Raw genomic sequence first — 20184 nt, 5'->3', positions numbered from 1 at the left:
GAAACAAAATGAGATAAGTTCCTGAGACATTAAAGATTTTAAGTCTTAAACCTTAATTTATTATCTCAGCTTCCAGAATCCAATTTAAATTAAGACAAAAGAAAGCACAGTCAATTCGAAGAGATCAGAATTTTTTATGGAAGCCTAATAAAGCGTTATTTATACATATATTGAAGAAATCTACAAAACAATTCCAAATAGCTATCTCGTTCTACCTTCGAACAAAACTTTAGCAATATGTCTAGAATCCAACGATTTTATGCGTTCGATTGCCGATGAGTAAAGAATTTATTAAAATGGACGACAGTATATCAAATATACATCACAACAAACATTATAACCTTAAAATCAGTTTTAAAAAAGAAAAGAATTCCAAATATTCTATGATAAATTTCTAAAGTTAGAAATGCAGAAGGGTAATGGAAACGCGCTCAGAAAACCCAAGAGAAAATAATAAGCAGAAAATATAAATAAAACAACAAAAATGAGTAATTAAACTTAAATAAAATTTAAAGAGCTAAATGAATTATTAATGCATTAAACGAAATTAAAAACAAATTACACTCCTGATCATCTGCAATAAAAAACCGTAAAAGAAGCATCTAATATGACGGCTTTACACAGACAACTGCGGTTTTAGCATGTCTATCTGTTTCGCTCCGTCCCAAGTTCGATGGAAACCTATTGAGGGCGATGAGTCTGAGGGTCTCCAACTCACCCTTCACTAACCTCTCGAGAAAGCTTTCGATGAGGCATTAGCAAGCTCTATTGGTGACTGGTGTCGTTTTTTTATTAGTGCTAATAAACTAATCTTTTTGGTTTATTCACAACACAATGAGTATATTTACATTATTTAAAAGATTATATTAATTACAATAAAATTGCTGATTTTATAATTCACCACACTGAAACCTCGGCCTCTCTCGCTGAAAGCCAGTCTCTAAATTTTCTCATTCCCACTGAAGGCGCCACTTATTTTTCTGTTTAACGTATATGACAACCAGGCACTACACACAATTTTCAGTGTCCCTATGGCATAAACACGCTATACACTTACACGCATCCATGCCTTCTCCGGGAGCGGGTTTTCTTGCCATCATGCTTATAGGGTATCCAGTAAGTTTGAAATTTGCACCACGCATATATTTCGATAAGACACGCAGATGATTCGCCTAGCAGAAGCGCATATGCAAATCACGTACACCAATAACGCCCCCTAAAAGCGTTATAGAATCTGGGAGAGCTGTAGGCTCATTTAAGTACTGAAATTGTGCGTTTACCAGCAGTTCGTTTGCGTTCAACTATGCTTCGAAAAAAATAAAATGGCAGTCTTCAGAGTTTCTAAGATACTGGCTAAAAAGAACAGAGAAAGAACAGTGACTTAAGAGTACGCGGATTATCCTTCCGAAAATCATTGCTAGTGTTGGATGAAATCACGCCACAGTGGTTGCGAATATGAAATTAGTCACTGAAGGAGGGGCGCACCGACGGATGCAAAATGTTTGGTGGTAAGAACATGAAGAATGAATGTGAAGGCTCGTCATACCATCGAACGAGAGTAACAGGAACATTCTGCGGACTGCACAGAAACATCAAAAAACGTAGTGCAAGAATCAGGGTCTGAAGCCTGTGTCAGCATGTACCATTCGACCCTGACAGCAGAGGAGGAAAACAAGAGGTCCATTGCAAGGATTACGATTAGCGCTACATCACATACGTATGCAGTTGCAATAGTGCTCTGACACCGAACATGAAGAAACGAATGGTACGACACTAATTTTACAGATGAATTTCGATTCTATCCACAATATCACGATAGTATCCGAGTCTGGAGGTACCACGGTGACAAACACCATGACCTTTGCATTAGGTAGGTATCACCATATCGGTCCGTCACCTAGAATTATGATTTGGAAATCATTGGATTATACTTCTGCACCCAACTATTACTCATTTACGGCACAGTGACCACTACAGCTCTGAAATTTTGGAGCCCTTTATTAATTTTACCTTCAAGGCTTTCCTGTGGCCACATTTCAACGGGAAATGTGCGTACGCAACTGCTTCACAACGTTCAAAAATTCTTTATTGCACCTCAAGTCGCCATACTGGTTCCACATGCCAGTTCTTCCGATCTATCGCCCGTCGAACACATCTCATCGATGACTAGCCAATGAGTAGCCCAGCATACACCACCAGCAACTACGCAGATGAACACTGCAAACACGCGGATACAGCATAAACTGCCATACCGCAAGCACGCGTCTAAAGCCCCTTCATTCCAATGGCAAGGAGTGTAGCAATAGTTATTGTCATGCATGGCAGCTACAGAGAATACTGATTTTGTAGTGTTCCGCATATCGAACGGAGTTGTAATTTTAATCAGCTCAAACCTGTACTGCATATTATGTTCAGTAAATATGGCTTTGAAATTTCTTATTCTTCATGGAGCTACGTTCTAGATGGTCAGCAGTAAAAAAAAAAAAAAAAAAAAAAAAAAAAAAAAAAAAAAAAAAAAAGGCAATTAAATCTCTCATTAAATCTCTCATAGACAACATACTACCGGATAAAAAAAAGTAATAATAATTTTGGGCAATATTCAAAATAAAAATTTAAAAAAAAAAAAAAAACTCCATTATTTTTATATGTCATCCATTTAAAGACTTCTTGTTTGATCAAATGGGTATAACCTAAAAATATTTCAGTATCACATTTGTACATCTGGTTTATCCTCCTCATTTTCCCAAGTTTACGTAAACAATTTGCTCTTCCCAAGAAAAGCGATACGTCTTGGTGGCTACTATCAATATGGGCGTTACTAATACTACTATTGATAATAGCAAATAAAAATAAATGTTGCACGAATTTTCTGCTCATATTGAGCAGTTCAATTTCATTAAGTCCATTAACAAAATGATCTTATTTAAATGTAGACGCTGCTATTGGAATTATACTTTTTCTTTTAAGGGCTGAAAAGTATGAAAGCCCATTTCGGTGGACTCCAGCACAGTATGTTAACATTATTCTGAAAAACCTATTCGTACACATGGAGAAAATCCCCCATACATAGTCAGCAATATATTATATTACGAAATCGAAAACGAGGACTTTTCCCTCATAAAGTTTTATTCATTTATTCCACTGAATAGCACGCTCGACACATAAACAGCGATTTTTGCTCATAACTCATAGCAACAGAACTCCACAAATGTAAGAATATCGTGGAAACCACCTTTGCACTCATCCGAAAGCCGCAATGAATTAATCTCTTATGTCGTCACTAAACACGGAGCAATTAAGTACCGCAGATATAGTGGGCAACATGTTAGGACACCTTATCGGGGTTCATATCAGCCCCGAAAACAAGCTCGGAGTCCAAAGCAAAAACTTTGAACCATGAATCAACACAGTAAGAGGGGAGGGGAAAAAAAAACACGAGAAACACCCATTTTTCTAGGAACTGGGACTCACTTTCCTGTTTTGAACAAAAAAAAGTGTTATTGATACAAGGTTTCTGCATAAAACAAGTCTTCAATCTCGTCAACAGTAAATTTTATCACATACCTCACCATAATACTCAAGTAGTAAAGACATGTTCGTGAAATGGATCATTTGAAAGATTTCTTGGTGAGTAGTATTGTATTTTAAAAACTAAATTGTACTGTTTCAATACATATACATGTAATAAAAAAATTAAGGGTTGCTAAACCCAACGGAGATGAGAAATCAAAATATAAATGACGATGTGACGAGCAATTAGAAATCAATAACGTTCTTGCATCTCTACTGAATTTATACAAGCAAGATGAAAATAAATCAGTTTTGGGAAGAGCTATTTTATGAGGAAACCAGTGTGTTCCGTTACCAAAACTGACTGACTACGGAATATACAAGGAGTAATTTAAGTGATCCAACTCCCACATTTTTTTTATTAATGTTTACGCAAAATTGATGTCAAATAAATCTTATACGTTGCACATTTACTTCGCAATATTTTCAATTATCTTTATTTTCTTTGTCGGGGAAATAGGTAATAATAATGGAAGATAAACATTCACGATCAAATAAGATGCGTTGTCCATGCCGTCTACAATTACAGATTGACAGGAAAGGAATGAACTGTGTCCCATTCTGCTCAAATTTATATAGTCTATAATATGTATGACATTCAAGAATAACGATATAATTTATTGTATAATATCTTAGTTAAATGTCATTGCTTGCAAAGGTAAGAAAATGGAAAAACTCAGGTTCCAATATGAATTGACTATTCCTACGTTACTAAAAATCCTGATTTAAATTCATTCATTAGTTTTAAAATTCTGAATGAGAGCCCTTTATGTTAGCTTGCATTAGAAAATAATGCGATAACGCTACGAAGCTACTCTTTGATTCTACGAAACATGTCATAATGAAAACTGAAACAATGAACCTTTTTAAGCTTAAATCATTTACAGGGATTCACACAATAGGTCGAAGTCGAATCTGTTTTGTTTTTATTTAATGATACATTTAAAAATTTTATAAGGACTCGATGTTTTATGAAATTTAGCCTATGAAATCGATTTTCAGAAAATATTACTTCATGAATAAAATGACGAATAACAAAAAAAAAAAAAAAAAAAGCTTAAACATATATCAGAGCTTTATCCTATACTCTAAATAGTTCGAAATTTATAAACAAAAAAAGGCGATCATTTAAAAGCTTTATATAGTATTCAAGTGAAGAAATTATGAAAACTTAACGGGTGTATACATCGTTAACGGATGTAAATAATGTCTTCAATGGAATAACGCTTAAAATAATGCTTTTTCCTAAAAGCACTAAGTTTTGTGAAATCGGGAGTTTTTACAAAATGTTTACGAACCCCTCTACAATAACATCGCTCAATACTATACAGGGGACACATATTTATTATTCATTCCAAAAACAGACATTGTTTCACCATAATTACATTTAAAAAAAATTCAGAGATAGGCGTTGAACAAACTGCAACGCTCCCGGGGACCTTCAGCAAAAGAAAGCATATAATATTGCTCACACAGAATTACAGTTATACCGCCATCGGTTTATCACAAAATGCCGAGAAGAATAATGAACAGATAGCCTTTATTGTGACACAAATGAGTCCCTTCCATTAAACTCAGATCCTCTCTCTTATTTAAGCTATCTTATCAGGGGGTAAGCCGAGTCAGTTACTCTACAGTGTGACTGTCAGAAAACGAAAAGAAACTACCACAATTAAAAAGATAAAAAATACGCGTAGCAATAAACTCAGGACCTTTCGTTAATCGCAGTGGTTCCCAAATAAACACTAATGTTGTTTGCGACAAACCCCCGATAACGAGATAGTCCCTTACCTGGCGGCTGCAAAAGCTCCGCCCCCAGAGGTACCGATCCAGCCAATAAGGAGGGGAGAATGAGAAGTAAGGCGGGAAAACATGAGGCCAGGTAGGGAGGGAACCTGTTCAGGACGCGAAGAGCGAAGGCCAAGGACGCCGCTTCTTCGCCCTAAAATTTTTCGTCTATTAACTGACCACTTATTTCCATGCTTTCCGATAAACCACAAGATAAAACCATTGATCTGTATTAAAGAAAATATCAGTTGTATTTCTATTAAAAGTACCAATTACGTAAGTGGTTTCCACTTGAAAGATTTCAAAAGTCATAGCATTTTACATTTCATCGAAAACAATGATGCTTATATTTGATTTCTCTTTAATTTGACATGTCGAAATTAGGTATAAGTAGTTTTGTACTGATAACCCGTATTGAATCTTTATTCAAATGGTCAGGAGCATGTGAGAATATGAATTGCAATGAATTTGATTAATCTTTTCTACTACAGTATGCAATATTTCGATGAACTAGTGAAATGATCGTTCTTTGTTTTGATAAATCAGTTAAAAAATTATCTGAATTCTTTATTTTGATAGATCAGTTTAAAAAATGATTTGGAATATTTCCGAAAACACCCTTATCGCAAATGTGATTCTCATTACTTTGGAATAAAAATGAGAATTTAAATTAAATATTTGTTAATTCCTTACATTTCAAGAGAATTCAAAGTAATTTTTAGCAACTTATTATTAATTTTTCTTATTACTGAAATTAAGGTTCATGGTACAAAGTTCTCAAAATAAAATATATTACTAAGTTATATATAAATATTAATAACTTAAAATAAGGCAGAGGTCAATATTATATTCCAAATATTTTCTGGCAATTTCATTTGCTAATTAGTTAATCTCCCTACCCAGCAATGCTATACCTAATAGTTGAAAGTATGTCCAAGTTAAGCTCACAATTTTATTCCGATTTCATTCCGAACCGGAAATACCTTTTCGCCACCATTCTCAACTCAACCTTCGTTTATAGCGTAAATGTAGGCCTCACCGGTGCTCGAGTAGTTAAGAAGGCTGAATGCTAGTAGTTCGACCCGGGTTCAAACCCAGGCAAAGGAGATCGCTGCATGGATGGTTTTTCTTATGTTAATACGTATACGATCTGTTTGTTCTCCTTTAGAAAGTTCTCCATGAAGGTATCCATTTCCTTAGATAACCTTGCCGTATTCAAGATAACCTTGCCGTATTCAAATACCTAACCTCATACAAATATAAACGAGTTCATAACTTCTTCACCTTCTGTTCTTTACACTTATATAATAGCGCTATTTGTGCATGAACCAGGAGCTCACTGATTTGCATTTCTTTCTATAAGATTCCGTTTAGAATGGAGCAGGTACTCAAATCAGGTACAGAGAACGATTCCTGAGTACCTTCTACGAGTACCGTCCGCAGCTCCATACACAAAATACGTATCAAGCTCCGCGGTAATGCAGCGGTGTATGTATGTCGCTGGAAATCCTCACGGAGAATGACGATTTACGCCAACAAATTTACCGCTTAAGAGAGACCTGAAACATACCAACGCGCCACTTTCGCACAACAAAATCTGCTTATTTCAATCCTCTCTACATTTTTGCCAGATATTTTTTAATCACCCCGTGTAAAAAAATATATTATAAAAACTTTTTTAACCCTTTAGATAAAGGTAAGACTCTTGCATTTAATTCATTGTTTGACAATATAAAAATCAAGTACTGATTTATTTTATTAAAACAACAGCATAGTTAGCATTTTACTTAATTTCTTAAATTATTTTCCTTAGCTCCTTAATTTAATGTTTTATGCTAATTTGTGAATTCCTTAAAAATCTGATAAGCATTTTATCGCATTTGATATTTATTAACTGTACTGCAACGTAAACTAGATTATCCTGGGTACTGTGAAACGAAGCTATGTGGGATAACTGAAAATTTCAGTCATTTTGAGTTAAATAACATCGTTTCAAGAACTTGCTCCAATTGATGTACCATTTTAAATTCCTTTTCATAATTCAATAAAATTAACGCGAATTAAAAATTTTGTAGCTAGAAGTATATGCGGTCTCCATGTCACCTATTAATTACGATACTGATACAGTATATAAAAAACATTATTTGTACTAATGATATAAGACTTGGCACATGGATGTTTGCCATTACAGGAAAATACGCTCCAAATAATTTTTGCGCCAATAATGCCTAACGGTCATAATTAAATTAAGCACGTTTTTCTTATCTCTTACAACAATGTTTTTGTTTTCAAAATAAGTACTTCCAATTAAAAGTTTTTAAAGTGCGACATTCTATTTCCTTCTTAGTTTATTGAAATAATTAACTTAAGAGACAAATCTCTTACGTTAAGAAAAATTTTATCATAATCGAAAAGAATTGATGATGAAAGTTTTCTTGCTGGACGTATCAAGTAGGTACAAATACCTTTCCGGGGGGACTACTGCTTAGGGTTTTATAATGGAAAAGATACGTATATTTTTAAACCACCCAATTTGCTACAATCTATATACTATTATATCTTCAAAGATAAAGACATATCTTATTACGCGTAGGATCAACGGATCACAGTTGATCAGGTTGATTAAACGAAAAGGTGCACTAGTACGGAAATACAGGCTCTAAACCAAATGACTTCATTTAAAAAATTTCATTTTTCATACTAGTTTTTTGTTGTTTGATTACGACAAAGCACGCGACTGATATCTACCTAAAAGGATGGATGCCTTTATGGAGGACTTTCTTAGAAAAACTGGCTCGTATCCACGTTACGCATGGGAAAAACCCGAAAATGCCCATGTAGCCAAGTCCGTTTGCCTGGGTTCAAACACAAGTCGAACTATTAGTGTTCAATGACTTTAGCTAGGCCATTGGTGGGTCAATTTTTCACAGTATTAAGAGTTAAAAGAATAATAATACATATTTAGAACTGAATCGATATGTAGTTCTTTTTCTTGCTGTTCTTTTTAAACGTTACAACTTATTTTAAAAGGACTTCTTACATGGTAATGTTACCGAAATATGACATTTTAATTTTTTTAAACAGACGATTTCAACAAAGCAGTTTTATAGCTTCAAAACAATGATAAATATTTATAATTTTTTTAAACAGACAATAATGGGCTACCATATATTGAAAATGGGCAAAATTAGGTTTAAAGCTTCTACTAGAATAATACAAAAATATTGTTTCCGGTACAGAATAATATCCTAAAAAGATAAATTACACTAAAAGTTATGCAGTTGAAAGAGTCGACTCTACCTCTTTTAACTTATAAAAGGGAGTGTAAAAAGATATATAAATGAAGAGAAAATATAGTTCCAGATCTCCAGCATTCGGAAAAGAACTACTAAACCTTTCTCCTGATGCTGACTTGCGAATAGACCAGTCAAGGCTGAAACAAGATCGAACTGAATCGGCGCTAAGCTGAAAATACACTGGTTTCTACCCCTATACTACTTTTGTATGTTATAATTTCCAAGCTACTTGCATACTCTTCCTGCTAAACTCCGATTCCCAATTTATTCGTTATATCTATAAACACATGAGTTTACAAGTTAACATTTCCTATAATGCAGTTAAATATCTAAAATAGAAGTTTTAAAATATAAGCACAATATTTTGACGAAATTTATATAAAAAAGCCATATATAATGGAATAAATATTTCTTGCGAAACATTCTGCAAGCTGATTCAACTCCTGAAAACAGATTTAATAAAAAAGAGCACTGGCTCTCCAAAATACGCAATGTTATATAAGAAAAATTATGCAGTTCATTGACATTTGGGTGTTAAAAATATGCATGCCACTTATAGTTTTGTTTCTTTACAGCCTAGCATTAAGCGCTTTCTCAAGGATGTTGCAAAATATTGGTCTAAATTATCATAAACTCAAAAAATAATAATAAATAAATAATAAAAAGAAAATAATTCAATTCAAAATCAGGTGAAATGCGTCGCTTTTAAAATAGAAATCATCCTTATTCACAGTTATTTCATTATTAAAAACTGTACAACTGAGAGTGAGAATATAACACAGCGGTTCTCAACCGTTTGACTAACGCGAGCACCTAAACAAAAATTGAAAAACGTTAGTACCACCACTACATTTTACAATGATTATTTTTAAATTTCTCAATAGAAATATTTAAAAAAAATATATATTGCCACTTGCACAACCTGTTCGGTATTTGTATTAAATACGCACACATAAAAATATTAGATTAAAAATTGGTTACCATTTTAATTATCAAACCTAAGTTATAATACCTTAATTCTAAAATTTATTGTGAAATTTGGGCCTGTTTTAAGAGAGATCAATTTTTGTATGCTTGGTCATATTTCACTTAAATTTAATCGTAAATTAGGGTCCACTTTTAATTTTGTTCTTAACTCTTTTTTTTTTTTTTTTTCCAAAATAAAACATGGAAGAAAAATCTTTGTTGACACAAATAGGCTGTGAAAAAAAGAATAAAAATTTAATAGCTGTATTTAAAATACCTTTAAATTCTTTCTTTCAGTTCAGCCTAAAATTAACAAACATGTTATTTTTGAAATCTTCAGTTAGACTTCAATCACAGAAAATTTTTATGAATTGTTCTTTTCTTTACGAGATTTTTGAATTTAATAGTTAAAAATATTTTATTTCTCTGCGTACCACCTATTTTTCGCTTGCGTACCACCGGTGGAGAATCGCTGATATAATACAATACAATGGCTTTCTTAAAAACTTTTCGAACGAAGGAAGAATACCGCAGCAGCGTAACCTGAAGTTCTGCCGTCAGACGAAATCTAAGTTTGCAGCCTGTGCACAATCTGTGAATTTATACCGTCCCTCTCGATAGACATGAATATAGTAAAAAATTTCATGTTAATATATATCATATATTATTTAGCTTGTTCTGTTCGCAAAACCATCAATGTCATTGTAGAGATGTACTTCACTGCTGCAGCTGCTATTATGTAGAGAGTATAAAAAATATTTCTTAAACGCAAAATAAGCATTTATAGTTCTTAAATACCTCTTTAATTACCTTTCTTTAGAAACCTTTTCTGAGAATAGCAATACTTGCAGCAACTGTGAGGAAAGTTCGCAATACTATTACAATATTTGGGACTTTGTTCTGGAGATTAAAGTATACTACAAAGTTCAAAAGGATCGCTCTGCCACGTTATTGTTTAGTTTTCCTTAGCAATAACGGAAATAAAAACTCTACAATATTTCTCTTCATGTCATCGTGATCATAACTTATATGATATTGCAATTTTCATCGAAACGTTTCGACGAAGTATAAAAGATATAATAAGATTATGAAGCAATAGAAATTTATTTGAATACATTTTCTAGTGGGGGAAAAAATAAAATAAATAATTTCTTCTCAATTTAATTTCATAAGGAAATTCAGGATCTCGTTATTCAATGCTTCAATTATCTACATACTCAACCCTCTAAAATAATGTTCCACATGGAAAATGCCGCCTGGGACAGATAGCACCCACCTGGCCCCTCTAGGTACGACACTGATTTAACGTGCGAGATAATCTGACTAATATGTGTTTATTTACCACAAAAGAGTTTAAATACTTTTTTTTATAAGCTAACCAACAAAATTTCATGTAAAAAACTAGATACATGCATTAGTTAATAAATTGGAAAAAAAAATTACTGGATAAAATTCATTCAGAGTCTCAACTTCCAGAAACAGTAAACTGACATTTTATATTACATTACTTTAGAGTGCAATAGACGCACCGCAAGAAATACCACTTCCGCAATATTTTCAGAATTCCCTCCGGCAAGAACTCGGAGCTGAATCGAAAAGAAATAAAATATTTAAGAGCTCCTCCAAATCACTTGCTACATATTTCATAACTTTCCAGTTTATTCCTTTTTCCCCCCTTTTGTTTCTAAGAATTAAAATAAACATTCAAAGATTCTGCAGCACGGATAGAAGCACTTTTATAAAATGAAATAGAAACGCAAACTGATTACAAATATTAATAATCTTCATTAAAAATTTACTAAAATTAATAAAAACTGTCCAATTTTATTATAAGAGCATAATTTACGTGGATTCTCCGCCCAACAACGTCTAGCAAACTGAAAACTATTCTGCGAGTAGAACATGAGCAGAGGCCATAATATTCACAACACGCAGAACACAAACGTTAAAAAAAAAGTTCACGCCCTCAGAGGCGGAACAGATATGATAAACTGTAACTAGCATTCGAAGCTTAACAAGCGAAAAACAAAATCTCATATTTTTAAAGAATGTAACAAGCTAGCATCAAATACAGGGAGGCGTGAGGAAAAAATTGTTCAGGGGTCAATAGGTCAAAAATAAAGCTTGCTATATTGGATTTCACAGGAGAAAGTTTGCTGACCAGCAAGAAAGGGCTTACATGATCTGCGGTCGTGCATTAACCCCAAAAAGTAGACTCACAGTATCCCAAGCAGATGATCAGACTCGTTTCTAAGAACAAGTGCAGGTTTGTCAGCACAGACTCCGAGTATAAATCATAATAATGATCGCAAAGAAAAGCTTAATGATTATGAAACAAAGTTGCCAATTTGTAACGGAAAATTAAGCCTCGATACACGGCAGGCCAATTAATATATCACAGAAAGAACACGAACCTCGCAGGTAGTAAATAACCATGTATTTTTTAAAGTACATGTAGTAGCTATTCTTCCACTTCTTCAAATAAGACTACGCAGGTAAAAAGAAACAATACAATAACTGTGATCAGCACTGTAATCTCAATGCATTCTTTTTGCTCTCGAAGCTTAATAATATTCAAGCATGTCACATCATAACCAGCACCCTTACAGTCACCAATTAAACTGCAGACTGAATTTAAAATGTTGTGCTCTATTTGAAGTCTTAATTACAAACAACGTATCCCATCAAGATAGGTAGGAGAAATGCTTGCATTTACTGTTATAGTTAGCGTTATAATGCTAATAATGCAAAAATCTGACGCTGTTTACAATTACTGTAATGTCCAAAATAAAGTAAACCGACAAAAGTGTTTATAATTATAGCATACAGCAGGGATAAAAAAAGGCGACTAAATTGAATTTACTTCGAAAAGTATTTTATGCATTTATCCAGCACTGATATACTGCTTTTGAATGCTAAGTCCGGCAAATAATATTTCTGCATGCTTTGATTATTGTGCAATTGGCATAAAAGGAGGCAACATTCAAGTAATTGAAAATAGCATTCGAACGAAACAACAACGGAAAGACATTAACATTTCGACAACGAATATTAATTTTAGGTAATTGTCTATATGACTCACTGCAAATATTGTAGTTTAAAACAAAAAATACAATAATTTTATAAAAGATACATTTTAGCATGAGAATTACGAGGAACAGATATTTCTTAATTCTCCTGGAAAGTATTGTTTTCCTAATAGTGACTCTCGGAAATATTGAGTTTTTTTTTTTTAAAGCCCAAAGAAGCATTCGCCCAGAAAGGGCTATTAGCCTCAAAACGGGATTTTGCGTTGAATTAGTAAAAGTATGAATCACTTTTCAAATTGTTGTCACCAAATATTATCACCCTGTATTATATTTAAAGAAATTAAATAATGAAGAATTTGCATGAATGTATGGATGTTTTTTGCATTGCAAAAAAACAACGGTACCTAGAGCTATCAAATTCTGAATAGCGTAGTCCACCACCCGAATATGGACACCTAAAAGCCCGAATTTCTTTTCTTGTGGATGTCATATTCTATAAAAATTTAACGAATTTTTGATTTACAAACTCAATGATTTCAAAGCAAGCAATGGCAACACTGTACGGGAAAAACACTTTTATTTCCAGCGAGCAAGACTGCCTATCAGAAATTCTAAAGATAAGCTGTTTTTAAATATTTTTAGCCCAAAGGAACATTATCCTAAATGCTCTGGAAACGTGTATGTAAATGGGGAAAAAAACGCCCCTCTGGGTGTAATATAAACTCTAAACATGCACTGATGATCGCAAATCCATTGCTATACCAGAAAATGATGAAAATTATGCTTATAACAATTCTTTACCATCAGATGCGGATATATTATTCCACAGAAATTAGTGAATTCCGTAGGCATTTTTTTTTTTTTTTTTTTCTAAGAACGCCTAGAAGTTGTAAAAAAGAGCAAGAAACATTCCCGTACAACGTTGAAACACGTTATTTTACTATATATCGCGTATTCATTCAGATCTAATCGAAACAACTCTTAATTTTTGAATACAGTTCTCCAGTTCAGCAAACCAGAACTATCAATTTATCTCTTTGTTCCATATGAAGAGGGATAAGAGAGTTTCAGTTAAGATTTACATTGAAATCAAAATAACTCATAAGAATACTACAAACAAATTTTGGCAAAATATCAGTAAGTCCGTAATCCTTTAGGGTTGGTCGGTTTAGCTATTTAGGGCAAAACAAGAGAGAATAATGATGAGGAGAACATGTGTATTGCGTTAGTCATGAGGAAAAAAAAACGAAATTACTTGGAATTCGCTTCTTATGAATGTAAATCCCAGGACCATTTTAGCTACTCATGAACATGTTACAATTGGATACTATCAGTAAATATAATCATATTTTTCTAAAAACTAGTTTAATACCTTTTATGCGACGTTATTCATTTGCACGAACTAATTCATCTCTAATAGTCATTCATTTCATTTGCATTATTCATGCAAAATCCACACGAATTATTATATCGCTTTGATACTGTTTTTGTCACCAATTCTACCTACTGTTTTAGGTTAGGCTATTTGAATACGGCAAAGCACATGAGAACGGGAAACTGGCTTGTGTTCACGTTATGCATGGGAAAAACAAGGAAAACCAACTATGTTAGCTAGCCTGTTCGCTTGGGTTCAAACTCAAGTCAAACTACAAATGTTTGACGGCCTTCACTCGGCCACCGGTGCGACCTGCCTACTAATGGAGAAAAACTTTTATTTAACTATTCTTAAACGCAATGGTAAAGACATTTACAAAACTATGCAGGAATGAGTGGTTCTCAGTGCAAATCAAAGAGAGAGTGAGAGGCAAATCGTTACAATTTTACAAATAAAAAGCTCTTTGCTTAAATTTCGACATTTTATTTCATTTTGGGTCAAATGCATGAAAATTCTGCGTATAGTCAATATTTGAATTTCAAAAGCCTTCAACAGTGGTTAATCCCTGCGAACGAACTGACTGTATGGGACCCAAACTCTTAACATGATTACGAGTAAGATTTCTTTAGAAATTCCTCCACGAAGGCATCTCTCTCCCTTACACAGACAGCTGTACACAGTGCTTTGCTATAATCTAGTAAATCCAATCCATTCAGAAAATGCTGGCTGTAATTTTGTTTTAAAAGATTTAAATGTAGATCTGTTGCGGCTTTCTTCAAGTCATCCTATTATCTATCTATCTATCTCTCTCTATATATATATACACATATCAGCTTTATGTATGTCATATAATTAAAATATAATGAAAGGAGAATACTTCTATGGGGACGAGGAAAATTTATATTTGGTAGACACTTTAAAGAAGGATAAATTTCTGGAATTCAAATGTTCGTTTCACATTCTGCGTACGGACTTAAGCTCTAACAATCCAAAGAAAAATTAAGAATTCCAAAATTCTAAAAATACACATAAATGCTGTTTCTCTGTCCATGCAAGTGACAGTACAAAAAAAAAAAAAAAAAAAAAAAAAAAAAAAAAAAAAAAAAAAACTTGTATCATAATATAGGCTTATTCTAACAGATGTTAAGCAAGAAAACTGAGATACTGCACGTTAAGTAGTACACTAGCACTGCTAAAATCCGAAGGAAAAAATAGAGCTCCTTCTAGCAAAACTTTCACGCAGGTAAAACAAATATTAATATTCAATCAAGGCCACCAGTGACCGATTAAATAACACCATTGAATTCCCCAATTCGTCTCGGGTTCAATCCCCAGCGACCACGTAGGCTCCATGGAGTTTTTTACATGAGATAACTTCTTTTTACAAAGTTATGTACAAAGGCATTTCTCCTAATGCAAATAACCATCATGTGTTTTGCCATAATCGAATAATCAAATACTGCATTTACAAATCGAAATATAAATTTAGGATCACGAAAATTAATCGCTAGTTTGCTGAGCACTAAATAAAAGTAGGCGAGTGATGTTGAATGGTTCCCCACGATACGACAGCATTTCCACCTATGCTGTCATTTAAATATATGGTTTAGTTTACTGGCCTGAATTAGCAAACAGAAAGAGTCATATAATGATTAATCTTAGGAATATTTTACCGTTATCGAACGTGCGTTCCGGAAGTGATAGAATCGACTAGATTTAAGTCAGAAAGCGATGGTACTTTTAGGAGACTACTTAAAATTTTCTGAGATACTTGACTTGGACACCCTGTGTATGTTCCTGTCCACTCTCTTTAACAAAACCAAATACTTTAATTTATCAGCAGTAAAAACAGTTTCCGGAGGGAGGAGTAGAAAGTATTAGCTTTCATTTCTATTGGCATTTGTTCAGGTTTTTGCTGCCGAAAAGAACCGCTGGTTAAAAAAGTACACATGGACACCTATCAAAAACGTCAAAAAAACAACAGATTCTAAAATGCGTAATAGGAAATAGGCCAACGCAATTTTAAAACAATCCCTGTGAAATAAAAGCAAAATTACTAAAACGCAGTCTTTCCTAAAGGAAGCTGCCAAAAAGAAGGAAAATCATGCTTGTAAACACATACGCATATTAGGGCGAACAATATCTCCTCTTTCGTCCGTAGGCGGAACAGTAATGCAGGCCTTTCACAAGCAGGAAAATTTCGAATAAATTTTCGAATAATTTTATGTAGCCGTATTTAGTCCGACACGAATTCGAGCTATTCGGGAAAATCATTCCGTAGACCAACTCTACATATGATCATCTACTTTATTTTTCCGTTATTACGAAACAGATAATAAAAAGTCAAAAATTAATAACAAATCCTTATATCTGATTAAAAACTATCTTGCAACCAACCTTAATTGAGGAAGGAGAGATCGAATATCGTTACATTAAAGAACGCAAATCAGATGTTCAAAAATATTCAGATTCTGATCCCCCCCAAAAAAATCTTTTTATGATTTATTAATAAATGCTTATTCAGAACATTTCTACACTCAAAATGATATGTGGTTATTAAAATAAACATTTATCATTATAAATATACAATTCAATGCCAGCGTTAGAATGCCAACTATAAGAAATATTCAATTAGAATAATTCACTATAAGAATTTAATGCCAACTATAAGAAATTCATGTACATCAAACTTCTGGTGCTCAGAATGAATAACATTTAAAGTGTTCAGAAGAAAGTGTTAAGATAATGCAGCAACAAACATAGAAAACGCATTAAATTTTTGAACTTTAAACCTGATACTAGACAGTACGTATGAAATATTAGCTTAAAAAATTCAAATTCTTGATAGTTATATTACTCTTATGTGCAATGTCTAAAATATCAAGGGATATAAGTCACATTTAACTTCTAAAATAACCAAGTCATATACTTGAAATGTACAGCTATTGTGATCTCAGAATATCCCAAAGCCTATATGTACACTGGTGTGCAAAATTTAAGCAACAATGTAAATTTTAATCAGCCATGAAATTGTAGAAACGGGGCTCTTGCGTTCAGTACAATGAACACGCAATTCAGTAGAAAGATCATGCGTATGCAAATGTCAAGGAAAAAAGTCACAGGATACGTAAGCGTACACAAAACGCGTACGGTCGACGCGCTCAACTTGAGATTACCATAAAAGGAAGGATGGAGATGCAATTAAAGACATTCGCTGCATGTACAAGGAGTTCTTTCGTGAAATATTGGCTAGAAGAAATTATCTGGATGACTTCACACGTGGAAGAATGATCGAAAATCTGGAGTAGGGGCGAAGTGTGACCAGTATAGCTGAAGAGTTCGGAATCAACAAAAGTGGCGTTTCGCTTCCATACCATAGGTACAGCTATTAGAAAGGTTGGTGGTGGCCGTCCCAGGAAAACAACTGCAGTAAATAACCGATATATAGTCTTGCAGACGAAAAAGAGTCCGAAACCAGTCAGCAAGCGCCACAGCTTAACAACTGTGAACAGCAACGGCGACAATTGTCGTGGTTTACTGTGTCCAAACACCTTCACAAAGGTGGCCTATGCGCCTGCCGTCCTGAACGCTGCATCCCTTTCAAAGTTGGCCATCGGTATCACCATTTACAGTGGTGTAAGGAGCGCAAAAATTGGGCATCTCATCAATGGAGTCGTATTCTCCTTACGGATGAGAATCGTTTTAATGCCGCAAGCGATTCTCAAAGCAAATTGATTTGGAGAGAAGTCAGGACACGGTTTAATCTCAGTAACATTACGGAAAGAGACCGTTACGGTGTCTTGAAGATCTCGTCTGGAGAGGCATTATGCTGAACGGGCGGACGGAGCTCCACGTTTTCGACAGAAGTTCTGTAACCGGAGATCACTATCGTCAGGAGGTGATCCTTCCCCATGTGCGTCTGTTCCGAGGTGCAATTGGAGCAGACTTCGTTTTTATGGATGATAATGCACGGCCACACCGGACTCTTACTGTTCAGAAGCTACTGAAAAGTGAAGATATCACTCGAATGGATTGGCCAGCGTGCTCCCTTTATTTAAACCCCATAGAACATGTGTGGGATGGTTTGGGGAGACGCTTGTGACACGATTACATCCTCCGGGGAACACCCAGAAACTGAAACAGATGCTGATTGAGAAATGGGCACTCTTACCTCAAGATCTGTTGGACAATCTGGTGCTGAGTATGGAGAGACCGTTCGAAGCAACCATTACAGTAAGGGAAGGGCATATCCCATACTAAGGAACACCTGCTTGTTGTTCTTCCTCTTGTACTGTGTAACGATACTATGAGTTCAATAAAGCCTGTTTTTGTTTGATTCCATACTGTATGCATTGTATTCATTTTTAGAGCAATTATGCTTTCGTCATCGTTTAAATACAAAATGCTGTCTCTTAATTCTGAATTTCATGTCGCTCAGATGATTTCTCGTGGAGGTATGTCAAAAAGAACACCTGTTGCTTAAGTTTTGCCCATCAGTGTATAATACGGTAAAAATGATTTAAATCATATGTACTTTTTGAACTTTTTGGTGCAAAAATAGCTTTTTTGAGTTTACTGGTTACTAACTACAGTACATATAAACCGTTCTCCTTATCACACAAATAACATCCTCTTTTAATTTTACAGATCTAGATAGATGGTGTCCTGAGGAATGGCTCTCTATTTCCTGTCAACCATTTGCCAGAGTTCATCTTCTAAACGCGGCAGTGGTAGGGTCTACAAATGGCGTTCCATTGGAGAGAGATCAGGGCAGAACGGTGGTAAGGGAAGGATTTGCACACCTTGCAAAGCACGTTGGCAGTCTGTGGTCATGCGTTATCCTGCTGATAAAGGGCACTGGATACTCCCTGAAGGTAGGGGAGTGTCACCGGCCACAGTACGTCATCCACTCATCATTGGCCCATCATAGTGCCCTGAATGCAAACTAAAGGGGACTTGGAATGGTACGCAATTACGCCCAAACCATGATGCCGCGTTCTCACGCAATCGGGCGTTCCACATTTGCTGCCGGATCGGACCTGTCTCCACATCGACGTCACACTTGTACGCGGCGACTATCATTAGAGAAACAGAAGCATGACTCATCTGCGAACACAACCATGTCATTTCGCCGTTCACGTCGCTCAAGCTCGACACCATTGAAAACGTTGGCGTCTATGATGTGGTGTCAATAGCAGTCCACGAGTGCAGGCCAATTAGCCACAATCGACGGCAAATGGTTCTGGTCGATATGGGAACATCCAAGCTGTCTTGAACATTCTGCAGAATGGAGGTAGAAGTGGCTTACGGGTGCGCCCACGCATGCTGACGTCACTCTGGCTGTACCAGTACTCCTCGAACTTGCCACATTTCCTTGTTCCAGCCATCGTCGCCACAGCCGGTGCACTGTAGACGCGTCCAGCTGTGTGTCAGCTGAGATTTGCCTTATGGACCAACCTGCCCTTCTCAGTCTAATCACACTGCCCCTCGCAAAATCGTCTGTCCGAATTTCCTCCGTTGACGATGGCCTAGCATTCCCTGCTATTACACGCGTCCTCTGAGACAAGAACAAATTTTCTACGATGATTTCCCTAGCAGAATATGCGGCATAAAAATTGAACATTCCGCAGATTTCTTCCCTTACATCTTCGACGTTGGAGAGCTGCGCATTTCACATCATTCGCATAACTCGATGACGTGCGTCTATCCTGAAATTTTCGTAATTTTCGGGTCACTCCTTCTTGGTGTTGCATTTTCAATGTCGGTTAGTATTTATTTATTCTAAAAAATAAAATACAAAATGTTTGCCTCCTGCACGATAAACATTGATCGAGATATTTTATTTAAAAGCTGAAGATCATATCCAAAGCAGTACCAAATAGAACAGCGAAATATTTGCATTTTTACAAAGCTAAAAATGAAATAGAAATTTAGAAAAAGATTTCTGATCTTAAGTTAGGAGCAGTTCTATGTACATTGTCATAAAATGTATAAAAGTAGAGATCAACATATTTTTTTTTTTTTTTTTCTAAAAAAGAAAGAAAAGAAAGCTCTTATTTATAGAATCGTGGTTATTCTTGCAACAGGTGACCTACCACCCACCTGTGAGCCATGATCAATAACAAAGAAACTAATTACCGTTAGCGCACTGAACCACACG

General features: G+C 34.9%; 1 long non-coding RNA gene across 1 annotated transcript; it reads left to right on the top strand.

Annotated features, from left to right (window-relative positions):
* Nucleotides 1–3435: 3435 nt before the first annotated feature.
* On the top strand, nt 3436–19840 carry LOC146993214 (uncharacterized). The gene is made up of 2 exons (XR_015038440.1): nt 3436–3627; nt 18672–19840. It is a non-coding gene; the product is annotated as an uncharacterized LOC146993214 (long non-coding RNA).
* Nucleotides 19841–20184: the final 344 nt, after the last annotated feature.

This window comes from Stegodyphus dumicola, chromosome X1 (assembly GCF_044657685.1).
Source record: "Stegodyphus dumicola isolate Sdum_Otavi_A_Nest chromosome X1, ASM4465768v1".
Lineage (NCBI taxonomy): Eukaryota > Metazoa > Arthropoda > Arachnida > Araneae > Eresidae > Stegodyphus > Stegodyphus dumicola.
The sequence above is the reverse complement of the archived record's forward strand: the minus strand, read 5'-3'. Positions and strand labels throughout refer to the sequence as shown.